Below are 17,825 nucleotides of genomic sequence, written 5' to 3' on the forward strand. Positions count from 1 at the left end.
AGAAGCTTAAGACATTAATTATTATTTCTTATTCCATTTCTATATCAATAAATAAATGTAAAATTATTTTTTTCGAATATTTTGTTTTTTAGGAATAATAAATTGTTATAGCTATTGCTATTATTATATAGCTATTATATAGCTATTCTATATAGCTATTATTGCTATAGCTATATAGCTATATTATATATATATATATAGCTATTATATAGCTATACTATATAGCTATTATTGCTATAGCTATATAGCTATATTATATATATATATATATATATATATATATATAATTTTATAGTTTATAGTTACATATAGTCTTCGACTGTGAGGTTAAGGAAAATTGGAGCAAATGTACTGTATTGCACCATTGCAATATAAATTAGCAATTAGATGGACACCGAAGCTAAGGCATAGAATGTTATTGGATTATGAGGCTAGAAGTCACGTGTCAACTACAGATCATTTTCCCTACATAGTACTTTCTTCTTGGAGATAATGTAGCAACAAATCATATTGCAGCATCCCAAGCTTCATTCAACGATATTAACCTCGATGCAATGATCATAGAAATTCCAATTTTCTATATGATGTATTTTCATAACTATCTAAAATCGAAATTTTGTTTACAAGTAAGTGAAAAATAAATAATGCTTTGTTTCGAAAATATTACAAATATACAATAAAACAAATTCTACTATTTCTGTATTCAAGTTATAGTTCTGTCCAAAATTTCCAAATTCTCTGTTCCTTTTATTATCTCTATACTTTTAAAATCAGTATTCTCCAATATTTGCTACTTCTTAAATATATTCTATTTCTTTTAATCCCGTCACAATTCCATTAGATTTCATTGCAGACACTCTGAATATTTATAGGATTTAAATTCAAATCCAATGTAACCAATATTCAAAAGGCAAATATAATTCTCCCTGGAATCCAATCAGGATGCTAGGAAAGACTTGGCCAGCACGTTTCCATTGCTCTGTTTACCGTCAACTTGGCAATAGCCGTTATTTTCAAAAGTATCTTCGATGGTAATCGATGCTACGGCGGGGGTAACTTCCTGGGGGTAGGATTTACGGGCAGGGGATCCATTAGAATCCAGCGACTCGCGCGCAACCAAGGAAATACGGAAGGTTGCAGGGTGGAAGCGGCGAATTGCAACCCCTCGCGGCATACGGCGCGCGTTTTCCATCGGGCCAAATAGAATTTGCGGTCACCGTCGTCGTTCCACCCTGCGGAACCTCTACAAATGCTCACCCTATCTCTTTCACACTTTCTATTTCGTAGAAATTTCGTCTCTTATTCCTAGGAAGCCTCTTTCTGCCAATATTCTACCCTCCTTACGGTATTTCTTATTTCTTACAGGTGTCCTGTTTTCTTTGTGCAGGTTTTATGACCCTCTTAAATTGTTTGTTACGTAGGTTTTGGTTTTTCTTCGGGTTAGTAGATTTTGGCATATGTAATGACTTATCTATACTTTCAGATTAAAGAAGGATTTCTTCATACCATTTTAAACAGAATATATCAAGAATGTAATATAAAAGAAGGTAATATAAAAATTTAATATAAAGGATATCGTATAAAGAAATGAAGATTTGTTGTTGTTAATTAGCAATTCTTATTATTAAGAAACATCTTATATAAAGAAACCAAGGAGCATCGATAGACAGTCAATTTTATATACAGATAATGATTGCGGATAAGCAATATGTATTTTCCTTAATATAATTTTGGTAATTGCTTCCTGCAATCAAAAATATTGAATATATATTATAATATATTAAGCTTATAGGTTTATAATTTGTCCCCAGATATTCTAAATTCATATGATTTTTTACCTGAATTTTAAAGAAACAATATGTCTATATAATCTTTAAATTTAAATCTGAACCTGAATACATAAATATAAATAATATTTTGTTTAAAACTCTCTCTCCAAATTTGAAACAAAGTATAATATTTAAAATTTGCTTCATTGTTAAAATGATACAATCTTAAGCAATTTGGGAAAAGGATCAACCACAACAATTTCAATCAGAAATAATATAATATTTATATTCAAGTGTGAGTCTGACTATTTGAATCAAATTTGAATAAAATTTTATTAAAACTCTTCTTATAATCAAGCTATAATATACATTCAAAATACAATACTTTAGTATCAAAATTGATGCAATTTTGAACATGTTAAGAAGAGAATCAACCACTACAATTTCAATCAGACATAATATAATATTTATATTTAAGTGTGAGTCTGACTATTTGAATCAAATTTGAATAAAATTTTATTAAAACTCTTCTTATAATCAAGATATAATATACATTAAAAATACAATACTTTAGTATCAAATTGATGCAATTTTGAACATGTTAAGGAGAGAATCAACCACTACAATTTCAATCAGACATAATATAATATTTATATTTAAGTGTGAGTCTGACTATTTAAATCTAAATTTGAATAAAATTTTATTAGAACTCTTCTTATACCCAAGCTATAATATACATTCAAAATACAATACTTTAGTATCAAAATTGATGCAATTTTGAACATGTTAAGAAGAGAATCAACCACTACAATTTCAATCAGACATAATATAATATTTATATTTAAGTGTGAGTCTGACTATTTGAATCAAATTTGAATAAAATTTTATTAAAACTCTTCTTATACCCAAGCTATAATATACATTCAAAATACAATACTTTAGTATCAAAATTGATGCAATTTTGAACATGTTAAGAAGAGAATCAACCACTACAATTTCAATCAGACATAATATAATATTTATATTTAAGTGTGAGTCTGACTATTTGAATCAAATTTGAATAAAATTTTATTAAAACTCTTCTTATAACCAAGATATAATATACATTCAAAATACAATACTTTAGTATCAAATTGATGCAATTTTGAACATGTTAAGAAGAGAATCAACCACTACAATTTCAATCAGAAATAAACTTGACCAATATCAATCAGCGTATACAAGAAAATTCCAATCTCCTTTGAACAAAGAAAACAAAAAACGCAATGAAACGTGAAAGAGAGGAATGAAATTGAAGATAGCGGCGCAGCCTCCATTTGTTTGTCATGATCGGCGTTCAACGAACGACGTCGAATCAGTGAGTTAGCATAAATTGCGGGCACGCGCAAATCCAGAGTTTATCCGCGGCAGAGTTTCTCCCCGATGAGCGATTCGCATGTAAACGATATCCTGTATACTGCCCTTTGGCGACCGCTCGTAAAACCGAGGGCCACCTGCTGCCTCCTCTTTCTTCCACCCGAATACTGCGACAATCTCTGCACACAACCCGTATACACCGAACTTCTATCTAAGTATATACGAAATTCCAGGATCATTGCCTAGAATTCACCGGTACGTGGACAGGATTTTCCAGAAATAGACGAGATTTGCGCAGGATGTTGCTCTTAGAATTTCTATGAGTGAAATAGAAGTTTCCGGAATTTCGACCAGAAAATGGTGCTGGAATATGGGCTGCAGGCTTGAAGATTGAATTTCATTATGGTAGCAATATGTTGGTTAATTTATGATACGCAGTCATCGTCATATCGTACGGAGAAAAACATAAGAAAAATATTCAAATTTATATTTTCATGTATTCACATTCAAATGTAACTTTTTAATTTCAAATATACAATGAAGTTTCCAGTTTGAAATTCAAATTCGAAAATGTTAATTTACGTTCAAAATCTTCTATTTGAATTTAAGTTCAAGCCTGCACATGCTACATCAAATTCAATTGACCTCAACGAAACTTAGATCCAGATATACACGTTCAACTTAAAGTTTAAGTTTTCAAATTCCAGTCCAAACTGCACTTCATCTTATTATCAAACTTACAAGATATATCAAGAAACAATAAATCAAACATATGGAATAAATTCTTTTTAATAAAAAATATAGAATAAAATGATTAAAATAAATTAAAAAACACAGATATAATGCATGCATATAATATATATATAATAAATAATAATAATATAATATGATATATGTAATAAATGTAATATATAACAAATAATGCAAAATGTATACATATATCTGAATGTATATATTCAATCTGAAGTTCAAGTTTCCAAATTTTAATTTAAATTACATCTCATACTGTCATCCACTCCATAAGCCACGCCCACAGGACCACTTCTCATTGTCAGTCTCCCTAATAAACAAATTTCCACATCTTGGACAGCGCCTTAGTCTTTGCTCTAGACAAACGTCCTTAAATTCCCTTAGGAATCTGCAGAATATTCACTATCCATCATACAGCCACTTTCCACGTAAGAAAAATCATCAATTCTATCATCTCAATCGACAAGCGTCTGGATCTCGTTATGGACATCTACCCACTTTTTTTATGGGGCTTATGGGGCTTTTGAATTTCAAAAGCTTTACATAACCAAGGAATCGCCCCGACGTCGCGACGCCTCTTCAGGAGTCAGGGGTTGATACGTTAGACGCGAGCTCATCAAGAAAACGAGTACCCATCGTGAATACTGATGTGCCACGATCGCGGGGGTAACTTCTATCCGCCCCCATAATTCCCAGTCTGTCCACCGGTAGCTAGGTTGAATGAAGTCGGCTATGATTCTTCTTATTTTCCACCGAAGATGAGTTCGTTTCCCTCGTACGATCACTCGTATTGTATTCCAATATTCAAACCGCCTTTGCGATCGTTATCTGAAAATGGAAGACACGAATAATGTTGGAGAGTGGGGAGACAGGTTTTCTACAGGGAGTTTGTATGATCCGACGGGGATTATCGGAATATAAGGTAGGGAATATGAGATAGGGGTATATTTTTGTATGTGGAATTTCATTGGAATGATTGATTTTGTTCTAGATATTTTGTTGTTGAGTATTTGTAATGCAAAAATTTGAATTTGGGGTTCCTAGTATCATGTAGTAGAATTTTGTGATGTGATTGTAAAATAACAAAATTGGAATTGCGTTGAAGTTGAGTTTCATGTAGCTATATTTTACAAGATTTTTATTTTTTTTTTTTTTTGTTTAGTTACCAGTTAGTTTAGTTCTAGTTTACTAGTTATTTTGTTTTATTACTACATATATTACTGTATTATTTAAATACGAGTAATATTTTAATATTGTATTCTTTTACTGTATCATATGGGTAACAAACATAAGACACATATAATAGAATACTTACAAACAAGAGGAACCTACACGAAATGCTTTAACACGTTCGTCGCCACGTCGCACATATCTATGCGACGGGTATACTACCGTGGGGGCCCCGTCACCAAATGATGGTGACGCTCTTCTTGTTCGAGTTAATTAATTAAATATACGATATTATATATAGGATATACAACATAAAAAAATTAAGAACACATTATACCATACTTTTTATTAATTTATATTCTGAATGATATATTACATTATCCTATATCGTATGGTATTCGTTAAAACATTCCAAACACATTTGGGGTGATTTTGGGCACTTCGAAAAATAGTTAGACTCCGTTATCACTACTCTCCTCACTTTCAAATATATTTTCACGCTGTTTACTGAACATTTTGACGATAAAAAAATCACTGATGCACGTCTCACAAGTATGCTTCTCGGCTAGCTGGATAGCTTATCGCTTTTTCCATTTCAGAAATAAATAATCTTTTCTTTATAATGAATCGAAGGCGATAAACAATCAATCGAAGGGGATAAAACAATGAATCGAAGGGGATAAACAATGAATCGAAGGCGATAAACGATGAATTCCTGCTTGTCGCTCTATTTACGTTCTGCGTACCGGCGGTCGGATTTGGGCTCCGCAGGAAACTTAGCCGAATCACGCTGGGCGACGAACGTGTTAATTTAATGTGTATTCTTTATTCTGCTCTTTAGAGAAGTGAAAATGTTACTAGCCAAAATACTAAAAAATTACTAACTAAAATAACATCTTTAAAGTACTATATACAATTATAACCTTCTACGGCATAAAAGAATTAAATGAAAAAGATTTCACAAATATTAAATTACACAATGTAAAAATATGTAAAGAATGACTACATATTTAAATGAATTGTATGGAAGTGTTTAAATGAGAGCGGCAGACGCATTCATGTAACAGGTATAAAGGCTAAAAACCGACAATATATTATGGTGGAGGAAGGTGGACCGGAAAGAGGCAGCGTGGTCGCGCGGCAGCCGCCACGTGCTTCGAGTCGAGTAGTGGCGAACAACACCGAACATGGCCGAGCGCGAGATTTCATGTTAGAACCCAGTGTCGGAATGCTTTGCTCTCAGTCGTAGGCGCGTGCCACGTACCGCCGTGTCACCAAGTGTGGGTGTTTACTCGTTTTCTTCGTTTTGACATATCTCTTCGTGCCGCTACTCGCGTGTTACTCTATTTAACAAATTGTCGACAAATATCGATATAATTTATTACCATCTGTATATTCATCGATTTATCCAATTAGTTTATATAATTTAAGTTTGGCCCAAATACAAACTTTTTCGTAATCTATGAGCCGACATAAGTTTATGACATTATCATTGGTGAAATAGTGATTAAGTGGTTAAATAATATCGAACTAGCGACTCGAAAATTTATCGAATAACGAATTTCAAAGATTGAGTGACGTGCAATGTCACGTGAAGCGAAATGAAGAATCGTTAAAAAATGTACTGGTGGCAACAACAACGGAACATCAGATAAGAGGTAAGTTGGAAAAAAACTGGTAAAGTAGTGTTTCGCAAACTGGCCATGGTTTAAGACTTGTTTGGCCAGTTATCCGAAGAAGTATATTTTTACGATTTTTTAGGAACTGCTTAAGAATTTTTTTATGAATTTTCTTCCAGTGCATATTGAGGTATTTCTTTATTTTACATACACTAGGGTTTCCTACTACGAAATTTTACAAGTCAGTTTTACCAATTACCAATGACACCCTATTGCATTAGAGTAACAATATCGGTCACAAATCGAAAGCAGCCATACAATTAACATTGTAAAGTTATAAAATTTTATAACGTACAATCCTCAATTTATTATTTGTCAATTATTACTTATTATTGTTACGTACTAAATTACTGTTTTAGAGGAGAACTCAAAAGTTGATTCTTAGAAATATGCTTTAAGAATTGGTGGGGATAACGGAGGTTAGTTAATAAAGTAAAATCCAGTCCACTTAAGGCGACATAGTTGTATAATATTATTTTTTCTGAGGAGTCAGTTTTGTGTATCACTTCGAGATCTCACTCTGTTCGTCGAAAGGAATACTCTGTGATTCTCATTTGATTTATTGCGACGACGGCCGACTTCGCTGTGACAAGAAACGCGGAACGGAAATTGAAACGGAACGATGACAGAGAGAACGACAGTCTTTGAAGATGCGCCAATTAGCGGGCAAGTTTTCGAGTTTGTCCGCACGAAATGCCAAGGACCGTTACTTAGTGGTGCAGCTCTTTTCAACGCATTTCGCGTTGCGATTTTTAATTAGCTCCCGGTTGACACTAGAGATTAAAGTACCGCGGCATGCATATTCACTGTTGCGGTTAAGTCGTTGGTGTTTCGTCCGTTGGAAGATACGGTGTTTTGAGGTTATGAGTGAAAGAAATAATTTTTTTCATGCGGAACAAGTGAAAAGTTCAAAGTTAAAAAACTAAATAACGAAAGATTAAAGGAGAAATTCTGTTAAGTAACAATATTTCATTTCTTTATGGTCATATATATTCAACATGCATGTGTAATTATTAATATAACTGAAATGTATCTGATTTTGGGATGGTGAAAATTTTTTATTAAATTCAATAATTTTGTACAATGATTTGCAACTACATTCTTGAACTGTAACCAACTAGTACACTACTGAAACTGTTTACATTTTTCTAAAAGTTGATTCTTTATTTTACTTGTCTTTCCTCATGAATTTGTAGTAGGTACTACTATGTTACGTTTAATTCTTTTATATGATTTTATTTTCAAACTTATCTTTCAGCTAGAATTAATTGTCATACTACCGAGGCTATTCACATTTTTCTTGAAACCAGTCCATTGTTACTCATTTCTATTTAATCATAAATTCGTAATATATTTCATAGTAATCTATAATAACTATGTTATTCTCATAACTTTCGTAAACTTCACTGTAAAATATATATATGTCAAGATACACGATAGTTCCTGATTTTAGGTTATCTTTGCTTGTCTTAATCCTGGCAAAGCTACCCTGCAAGGTTCGAAAAATGTTCCAACGGTTGAACCACATCGGTTGAACCACGTCGGTTGAAGACAAATTCCAGGCGATCTTTACGAAAAGAGGGATCCTTATCAGGGATCTGATCACGACGAACCTCAGCCAAGTTGCCGTGAGCATGCAATACGAATCTCCTTAGATCTCTTGCGCTTCAGCCTATCTCTCCCGGCGTTTACCCGAAAGGGATTACTTTCCCATTAGGATCTTGTCTTTCGAGGACAAATAGTCGAAACTCGAGCTGGTGCTACTGTCCAAGCCGCCACGGTGATTTTTCCCGGAGGTGGATTCTTTTATCAGGGACCCGGTAGAGGCCCTCTTCTTTTCTTCGATTTTTACCTCTACCAGCAGGATTACCAAATATTTCAAAGCGCGCTTACTTTTCTGCCATTACTACTTTAGAAGCCCATTTTTATCTTCTTCTTTATTCTTGTTTTTTTATTTGTTTTTATAACACAGAATAAATTAAAAGTAAGTTAGAAATTCAATAGAGAATAAATTAAAAATTAAAAATACAATTAGAGATACTTAAGGGATCAAAAAATGTGTACACATTGCAACAAAAGAAATTCCATCATTCAATCTAACCTCTGTTAATCCTTTGCACTCGAGGACTTTTTCGGTTGGGCGTAGCTGCTACTTCGGATGATTTAGCGTATACGTGACGCGTGTCTTACAGCTAGCGTAAAATTAATTTTGTAATATTAGTTTCTGTATCTTTTTATATGATAATTTATAGAGTATTCACTAAGATGCATTCTTGAATATAATTGATCTCATTTTTCAACAGTTCAAAATGAAGTTCATCTTCATTTGAGTTAATTTCACTTCCGAAAACCATTTTTTAGGATTTCTAACCTATAATACTTTTGCCATGACCGTCGAATCCGAACTAACGTTGGAGACGTGTCAGAACCATAGTTTCGTAGGGATATGGGATTAAATATTTCATCTCTATTTTTAAGTCTAATACTTTACACTTTCTAACAAAGAACATAAAAAGCTAAGGAACCAATTTACGAAACAATATTGCACTCTCAACAATTGAAGATGTCAAAATCTACCATAAACAGGGACTGTTGCTTCTTGCTCGCCACTGGAGTTGCAGCACGGAACCCCGTGTTGAGTTGCCTCTGAAATGCAAAGGGTTATAGTGTGTATGTATTTTCTTGGCTCCTTCACAAATTAAAAATTAGGAATTTGATTAGAAGTAAAATAAAAGCTAAGTTCAGTGTTGGAAATAAATAATAAATAAAGTGACAGTTCAGTGATAAATAAATAAAGTTAAATGGGTTATTTTCTCTTCAATTTATTCAAATAATTTTCTTCTTTTTTATCAACTTGTATTTTTCATTCAAAAAGTACCCATGACAGTCGCCATTTTTCCGTTTCGTACTACATCTTCGATGTGAAACTGCATCTCTCCCCTCTTCTCTTTCACACCATGTACTCCCCACTCCCTACGGCTACAACGTTGGAAATAATAGGCGTCTCATCAGTCGGAAATGAATGCTTTAGATTACCGCGATAAGCTAGTAAGCGTGAAGCGTGCCTTTAGCTGCAATGCCAACCTCTGGTGGCAGGGCCCTCTGTGTGGTTGACGACTTCGTAACCTGAAGATTCGTCAATGTCAGACCCCATTAGCAGCAGCCCTTCGTCTACTGTCGACTCGCTAATTCCTTCGTACGGTAAATGCGGTGTAAACGTATATGTACGCGATACGTATATCCTTACAATTATACATAGAACACTCTAAATATTGGTTTAATGGGTTTAACCTAAAATTGTAGTCCAAATTCCATAAACTCATCTATGAATATTTTTTCTCTACATAAATTATAGATGTATTTATTCAGTAATATATAGTCTTGTAAGTTAGAAGCAAACCCAGAATTGAATTTGGATTCTGATGCAAGTAGTTGCATTCTGTCTTTGTTATATTTCACGTATAATCTATGCTATAAATAAAATTTGAAAAATATATTTTTCTTCAGAATATTTCAAAGCAGGCGACGAATGTGTACACATGACAGCACACTGTAAGACAGAATGAAATGAAACAAAACCATAATGAAATATACAATTGTTACAAAAAGTATTTGTACATACCCTTATTTTTGAATGAAGCATTCTTTTGTCAGGTTCCATATCTCATTTCATTTTCATTCAGTTCATTCAGTTATTACATTTCTGTAGTCACGTAAAAGTACATAGTACCACCTGATATGAAACTTATTATATTTGGACTTGATTAATTAGTATATAAATGCTGTAATAAATACAATGGTCTATACATACTTTTTATAGCCACTGCAGATCGTCATATAACAACAGTGCCATCTATCAGCTTTCTACCACATTTTCATGCAATTATACCCTAGCTTAGCATCAAAACATCAGTAATGGACGACAAACCACCGACGAATAAGAATTTATGTAAATACGGTCGATGTTTTTGGTTAATGCGCAGAGTGGGAAATAACAGCGTGGAGGTTGGCGTCCATCGCTTGTCGCTCGCTCGCGAGATAAAGGTTAATTTAACACCGCGTCGTGCTAATGCTGCAATGTACAACGATGTTAACGTTAAACACGCATCGTAAGTCCGTTTCCACGCGAAATCGTAAAGTCAGTGGGGGAATCACCGTCTACGTTGCATTTTCGACCGTTTTTCAACAGTGCTTACAATGTATTACGAAGATAAGAGCCTCCTCGATTAAACCTGAATTCTGAGGTATCACGCTTCGACGATTCCCGCGCTACTCGAAGATTTACGCGGTACGGGGAATATCCGGCTTGCTTATCGCGTTAAGTAAATCGTTTTGTGGTTACCTTTCGATTTACGTTTACGTTTGCGTACTGCGGAACATCGTTGATACGCTTGGCGAATCGAAAAACTGGAATTAACGTGGAATCTTAATCTTAATCATCTTAATGGAATATAATAATTATCGCTTTTTGTGGAGTAAATTAAATGTGAAGTGAAACTTAATATCATTTAAAGGTTATGGTAACTAAATCAATCAATAGAAAAATTATTTGATGCGTATTTGACACGTTTTGGTCTGAATATTAATCGTGCAATCTGATTGGTTGATATTTCTCTTCCCTGTTAATGATTGGTTCAAAAGAATCTAATTATTATGGAGACTTGTAATGATGGAATGTATTTATAATTAACATATGTATGATCCTATTATTGTTGTTACATAAATTACATAAAATTTAAGAAGGTTAAATGGTGTCCACGTCATTAGGAATAACGAGAGGATACTTTCAAGAATTAATGTACATAAAAATCAGTGTATACGCATAAAATTTAGAACAGTTGGTAAGAACATTCGCTGGCGAAGTAGTTTTATACCTGCGTGTTCTCATCGCAATGCAATTTATAGCTTGCTATGACACGCGTTGATTTATCATAAATGTAAACCGTTTCTTGCCCGTTCGCTTTGTCATACGCTTTTAATTGCTGCTTTTAATGATCGTCATGGTTGTACCTTAAAACCGGCGTTCTGGTAATAAACCTTTTTCTGTATCCGGTGCAATGTTCGGTCGAGATCTAGAATCGAGATCTAGAAACTTCTCGAGGTTATAAAGTTATATTAATAAATCTTCTGGTTCTTTTTCTCTTCTTTTAATTATATTTACAACTTCCATTTCCGTATTATTACGAATTGATTCTATATTGGGATTATGATTACAAAAATTCCTTTGAAAATACTGATCCAACTTTTGACGACTTTTGAATTCGATACGTTCACTATTTAAGCGATCTAATCATGTGTTATAAATTTTGTCGAACTATTTTCACTACTAATTTTCAGTATTTGCAACTCCAGACTATGACCGTCTACAACCTTCAGTAACCTTTGTCTCACCTTTCAGAACTTAGCAAATGTTATCTCCCTAAAGATAAACTAGTACGATAAGCATAACACGGTACTAAATATTACAACCTAACCTTACCAACACTAACCTATAAATATCGTAGGAATCTAAACCTTTAAGGTTAGGAACTTCACATCGATCATTACCAAATATTTCAAGTTCTCACATTATCACTAAACACTAATTTATTCCTTCGAAAGTATCACATAAATCTCCCAAATTTACATTTTCCACGAATTTCGATAGACGAGCACCGAACAGCACTTACGCGTAACGAATGGGAAAAGTTTTTTCGATTCCATTGTGAAAGAGAACACGATAAGGCTGAGGAAAGAAGAACGTGAAATTAACAACGAACTCGTTATTTGAAAGAAAAAGGTGCAAGGGACACTCTGAAGCCCCCGAGACCAGATTAGACACGGCTCAGTGGAAATGAAGAAGGAAAAGAAATATATGGCGTCAAATATTTAACTTAGTGTGTTGTACCATCGAAATTGGGACAAAGAGAGGGGAGGTTGAATTGTGGAGGGTGTTAAGATTTGCAGGAAAAGAGATTCGTTGAAGATCGTTTACGATCGACAAATACAAGGGATCCAATTACTAATGACCAAGTGCTTAAACAAAGATGGCTTTCCGAAGCATTGACTATATGTATGTATACAATGATTCATACTATTTCTTGTCTTCAGTATTGCTTGTATAGGATTAGAAACATATGGTTATGTCGATATCTAATTTGTTGAGTAAATCAGCTCTCTAAATATTAGAGAAGAATAGAAACCACTTGATCCATATTTGACAGATATTGGTTCAAATGTCGTTCGAGCGATCTGATTGGTCTATGCTTGTTCATTGGTGACTAATTTAAAGAATTCTAATTCTTATGAAATATATATAAAATCTTCACTATGTTGGAATTTATTTGCAATTAATACATACGATGTTGAGGTTGGTGAAATTGCTCTTCATTGATTTGGGACAACCATTTAAAAAACAATGAAGAACTTCATGGTGCGCCTATGTCACATTTTTTTTTCATCTTCATTTGATGATAACTTTTTTTCACAAGGTGGACAAATGATAATTTTGGTCGGACGAAATTGGACAGATCGTGTCCTCGGACAAACGAATATCGTTTGCTTTTTTTTTTTAAATTTGCATTTGGTAGTGCTTCATCGTCCTACGGTCTTGTCAAACCAAAATTTCTTTTTCCAAAAGACAAAACTCCCTAAGGCCAAGGCAAGTAACATCTATGCGCATGGCACATACGTAGTAAGTTTCGAGTATCGACCTTCGATGCAACGACAACCCTTCCTTACGGTGCATCAATTCGCCTCGATGTTCTCCACCCAAGCACGAACGACGTTTCATGAACCGTGAGTTACGAGGATAAGAGAAAGTTCCGCGCGAGGCGCGACGCTTGAAAATATGGCGGGACCGCGTTTATATGCCGCACAAGGAGATTCCACGCGAGAAAGGAGGGGTCTGCCATGCCGGCGAGTTTGAAACCTTTTAAAAATATCCAACGGCCGAAACGAATGGCACAGCACGGCCAGACGACCGAAATAGAAAGTCGAACTGGGCGATCTCGCCATCTGGCTAGCTCTTTTTTAACTTAGCACTTGAAGTCTGTGTCTGATGTTCTCTCTCTCTCTCTCTCTCTCTTTGTCTCTCTCTCTCTATATATATGTATATATTTTATTTTATTTATTAAAAACAATATGAAATATATATACAAGGTGTCACATAATATTTGAGGGATATTAATACTAATTTATAGAATCGATTTCAGACATCAAGACAATGAGAAAACTTGAGAAATATGAATTACAAGTGAGAGAGAGAGAAATATCCGTCAGTTAATTAATACTCATTTCTGGTGTAAAATACTATTGTTTATGACATGAAAAATAATCCTTAAATAAAATTTCTATTGTTTTAACGTCTGGGGTCGATTTTATATAAAAATATCTACTACATAGTTTGCGAAACTCTGCAAAATACTTAAATTATTTGGAACAGTGTAACTAAATGGGGAAGTTATATAGTCGAATGTAGATAATAAATACAATTATATAATTTGTAACAAATTAACAAATTGTCTTATAAAGACTAGGAGATTGTTAAAATTGTTGAAAGAATATTTTGATTATATATTTTTTTCGCGACTTAAGAAAAGAATGATCCTAGATAAAAGTGACAACTTCGCAATAAATCCATGCTACTTGTACGAAAATGTGCCTTCTTCTCTACGTCAGAGGAATGTGCCATGGGGCATAAAGAAAAACGAGCAGGGCGTGTATTCGAAGGATTTCGATTCCCCGCCAGATTTCGTTGTCACTGGCCAAGCTTCTCTTGATTTCTCGATTTCCCTCCACGACACCTTCGCGCACCAGGGTAAATATTTGATGTGATTTTTCTTCTTTCTAACCCATCCCCTCTCCAATCTTGACGCGTTCATCCACAACCATCAGATTCGTACCCTTGTTACTTAGTTCCTTCCTTTTTCTCCTATCTTTCTCTTATTTTTCCCTTCGAGTTGGCACGTTTTCAATGATAATCCCTTACTACCCCTCTTTGTTAAACTTTTAGGACCATTGTTCTTCGTCCCTGCGTTTCTTTCTTTCTTTTACGATTCAAAGGGAATTCTTTTTGATCGTTAATAATTTATCTTTTTAAATATGATTTTATACTTTTAAATAAGTTCCAGTACATTCAACAAATGTAAGTTTATGTTCTTATCAGCATAAATAAAGAAGTGAATATAAAACCCAGGCTGAGAAGGAAAACAATCCGCTAATTGTTTAGAGCAATATATTCATATATTTTGGTTATTCACAATCGACTAAAGTCTAAAACCTATACCAAAGATATGCAAATGAGAATTATGTGAAAAATGATATGTATAGTCAAGGACAAGTATAAGTTTTTAGAGAAATATTGAAACTTCCAAAAATCTATAAAATATGTATCTGAATTTAAATTTGTATCTGAAATTCCCAAAATCCGTAAAATTTCCATCTGAAATTACCAAAGTAATCCTCGAAATTCTCACAATTTATAAAATTTCTCTTTCAAATTGCCAGAGTTCGTAGAATTTTCATTTGTAATTACCAAAGCCTATAACATTGCCATTTAAAACTCTCAAATTTCTCTTAAAATTCCCCAAATTTTTAATATTTCCAATTTAAAAAACTACAAATTCTTCGTTCCAGCGAAAATTCATTGCCTCCCATTTACTCGTTTCCTCTCTCGTACATTTTCTCGCACATCCATCTATTCCGACACGCATTCCGCCCCTTTTTGCCATTGCCTTTTTTGCGAAGACTTGGATAGTTTCAAATCACGATGGGGCGTGCTTGCGTCGCAGGCGGCGCACTCGATGAAAATACCGCCTTAACCGTTTCAAGGGTTGTAAAAATGTGTGGGGGGTGTCGCGTGCGCACATGGTACACGCATCATCGCGGTAGGAAAGGGTTTCTTCTGTATGTTTATCTACCCTCCTGCCTACTATACAACTGCACGATAAGAACTACGATTCTCGCTTCAACCGCTCAGATAACACGACTAAAAGAAAAAGAGAAGAGAAGAAAAGACAAAGAGCTTTATGATCTCCGTGGAATTCTTGTCGATGGAAGAAAAAGAATAGAGGGTGGTTCTACCTGTTTTTCTTGTAATCCTAGAATCTTTCTTGAATTAGTCAGTCAGCTTTTAGCATAAAATTGTTGATTAGACTTTTGTAGTCTTCAGAGTGATTTGCATGATGCGGAGCAATTTGAATAGATATGTACGTAAGGCAAAGGGGTTTTACCAAAGTGTTTTATGTACTTTGTGTGTTTATAAACGTGTATAGGGTGTAAAAAGTAGTAGGAGTAATAAAATGAAAAAAGGAGAATCTCGTTTAAGAAATTCCAGATACCCTTAATCTTAATTTGAATCTTAATGGAATTTTGATTGATATGACTGTTATAATTGCTATATAATTTTTTGTACCATTTACGCACACAGTCAAATATTATTTCACGAATTTTAGTCGACTTTTCAACCTCCCTTTTTTTACCATTATAAGAATTGATCGTTTAAATTAGTCGTCTACATCTTTTGGGTTACTTCTCGTCCCATCTTCTATCGTTAAAACATTTCTTAAGTTTGATAAAAATATTTTTGAAAGAAGCTTCAATTGTTAATTTGTAATTATTTTAAATAATTCAAGAATTTTGCTTGACACGTGTGATTTCTCATTTTAATTGTATAGCAAAGTTTTTTTTTAAATATTTGGATCTTCAGGATTTTCTTTTTGTTTTTTTCAAGCGATCAGTGGTGAAAATTAGAAAAGGGACAGAGAAAGACGGGAGATTTGGTTGACTAAGCAAACGTTTAGATAAATCAATAAAGCAGCTTTCTTCAGAGGCGTTCAAACCCACAAAAATCGCCCCCGTAACAACCCTTCCCTTGCAACATCGTCCTGCACGCGATCCTATCGGGAAGAACCGACCAACGTTTTATTTGTGGTGATCGGATAACACTTGTGAACAGACGAAGAAAAAAGATCGTATTGCTAAATCAGCGACTTCCTGTTTTCGTTCTTCACTGGAAGCTTTCATACGTTTCGAAGAATACGCGATTCACGCTAATACACAAAATCGATAGTCTTAATGAGAGGTTATGTTTCCGCCATATTGGAATGTAAAATGAAATTAAAGAGCATTTAGGGAAGAAAGTTTTGCTTACTTTTTTTTTTATGAAATTCTTAATACTATTGAATAATGTAATTAATATCGAAGGATTCATTTTGTACATCCTTGCTACGATTTTTAAACTATCGTGTTATTTGAGCCGTTTATTATGAGAATGGGGTAACTACATTTTCTTCAACATTTTGCAGACTTTTATTTTCCAACTGTTGGCGACGGGAGATGCAAAGTCACGTCTTATATACTTCATGTGGTATTCTATGAAAATGTTAATTACTGTTAAATAAAACAGTAAAAAAAAGCAGTGGATGCTATAAACAAAATGTTATGAATGTATTTTTACATTGCATACTTAATATATTAGATATATTTTTAATTTTTTTAAATATATTTTTTTTATATTTAAATAGAATTTAATAGAATAATAAATTTTGCTCAGTACCTTTCCATCGGGGAAATTGTTTCCAACATATTGCACTAAGAAGCTTTACTAGAAGTATCGTTGATTTTTAATAAAGTATTACTATTACTGTTAAAAGCTGTTCGGAAAGTTCGTTTCGATTTTTAAGGAATTTGATTAACATAAAAAATCATATTGAAAAGCCTTATGCCGAAAAACTTGAGGCGTTCTGGAAGTATGGAATATTCACGTTGCGTGAAAGATGGAGAAAGGTTGAGGAACAAAATGGCACCTATTTAATTCAATAAATATATATCGAATCGAAATGTAAATCGGAACGAACTATCCGAGCGACGTTTTGAATCTTTTTGATTACTCAAAAAACACGCGAGAATTCAGGCTATGTGCTTATCAGAGCATACGGTCCTCAAAGTGCTAACAATGAGATATCTAAGGATTCGCATGTCATACAATTAAAAAATACATACAGACAAGAAGTTGTATGAATATGTTTATGCTAGAAGTTTTAATCGTGTTTTGGAGATTTTTAAAACATCTAAGTTTATCATACAGTGATTCTTGTAAGAGTACAGTAAAGAAGAAAAT

The 17,825-nt window shown here is 33.7% G+C and overlaps 1 protein-coding gene and 1 long non-coding RNA gene across 4 annotated transcripts in view; one reads left to right on the forward strand and one right to left on the reverse strand.

Annotated features, from left to right (window-relative positions):
- LOC139998275 (uncharacterized) overlaps nucleotides 1–17,825 on the forward strand; it is a 116,327-nt gene that overhangs the window by 47,038 nt on the left and 51,464 nt on the right. The window lies entirely within an intron of this gene.
- LOC139994021 (uncharacterized) lies at nucleotides 8,956–10,250 on the reverse strand. Its single transcript, XR_011801532.1, has 2 exons — nucleotides 9,603–10,250; nucleotides 8,956–9,370 (listed from the first exon to the last, which is right to left on the reverse strand). It is a non-coding gene; the product is annotated as an uncharacterized lncRNA (long non-coding RNA).

The sequence above is a fragment of the Bombus fervidus genome, chromosome 2 (assembly GCF_041682495.2).
Source record: "Bombus fervidus isolate BK054 chromosome 2, iyBomFerv1, whole genome shotgun sequence".
Taxonomy (NCBI): Eukaryota; Metazoa; Arthropoda; class Insecta; order Hymenoptera; family Apidae; genus Bombus; species Bombus fervidus.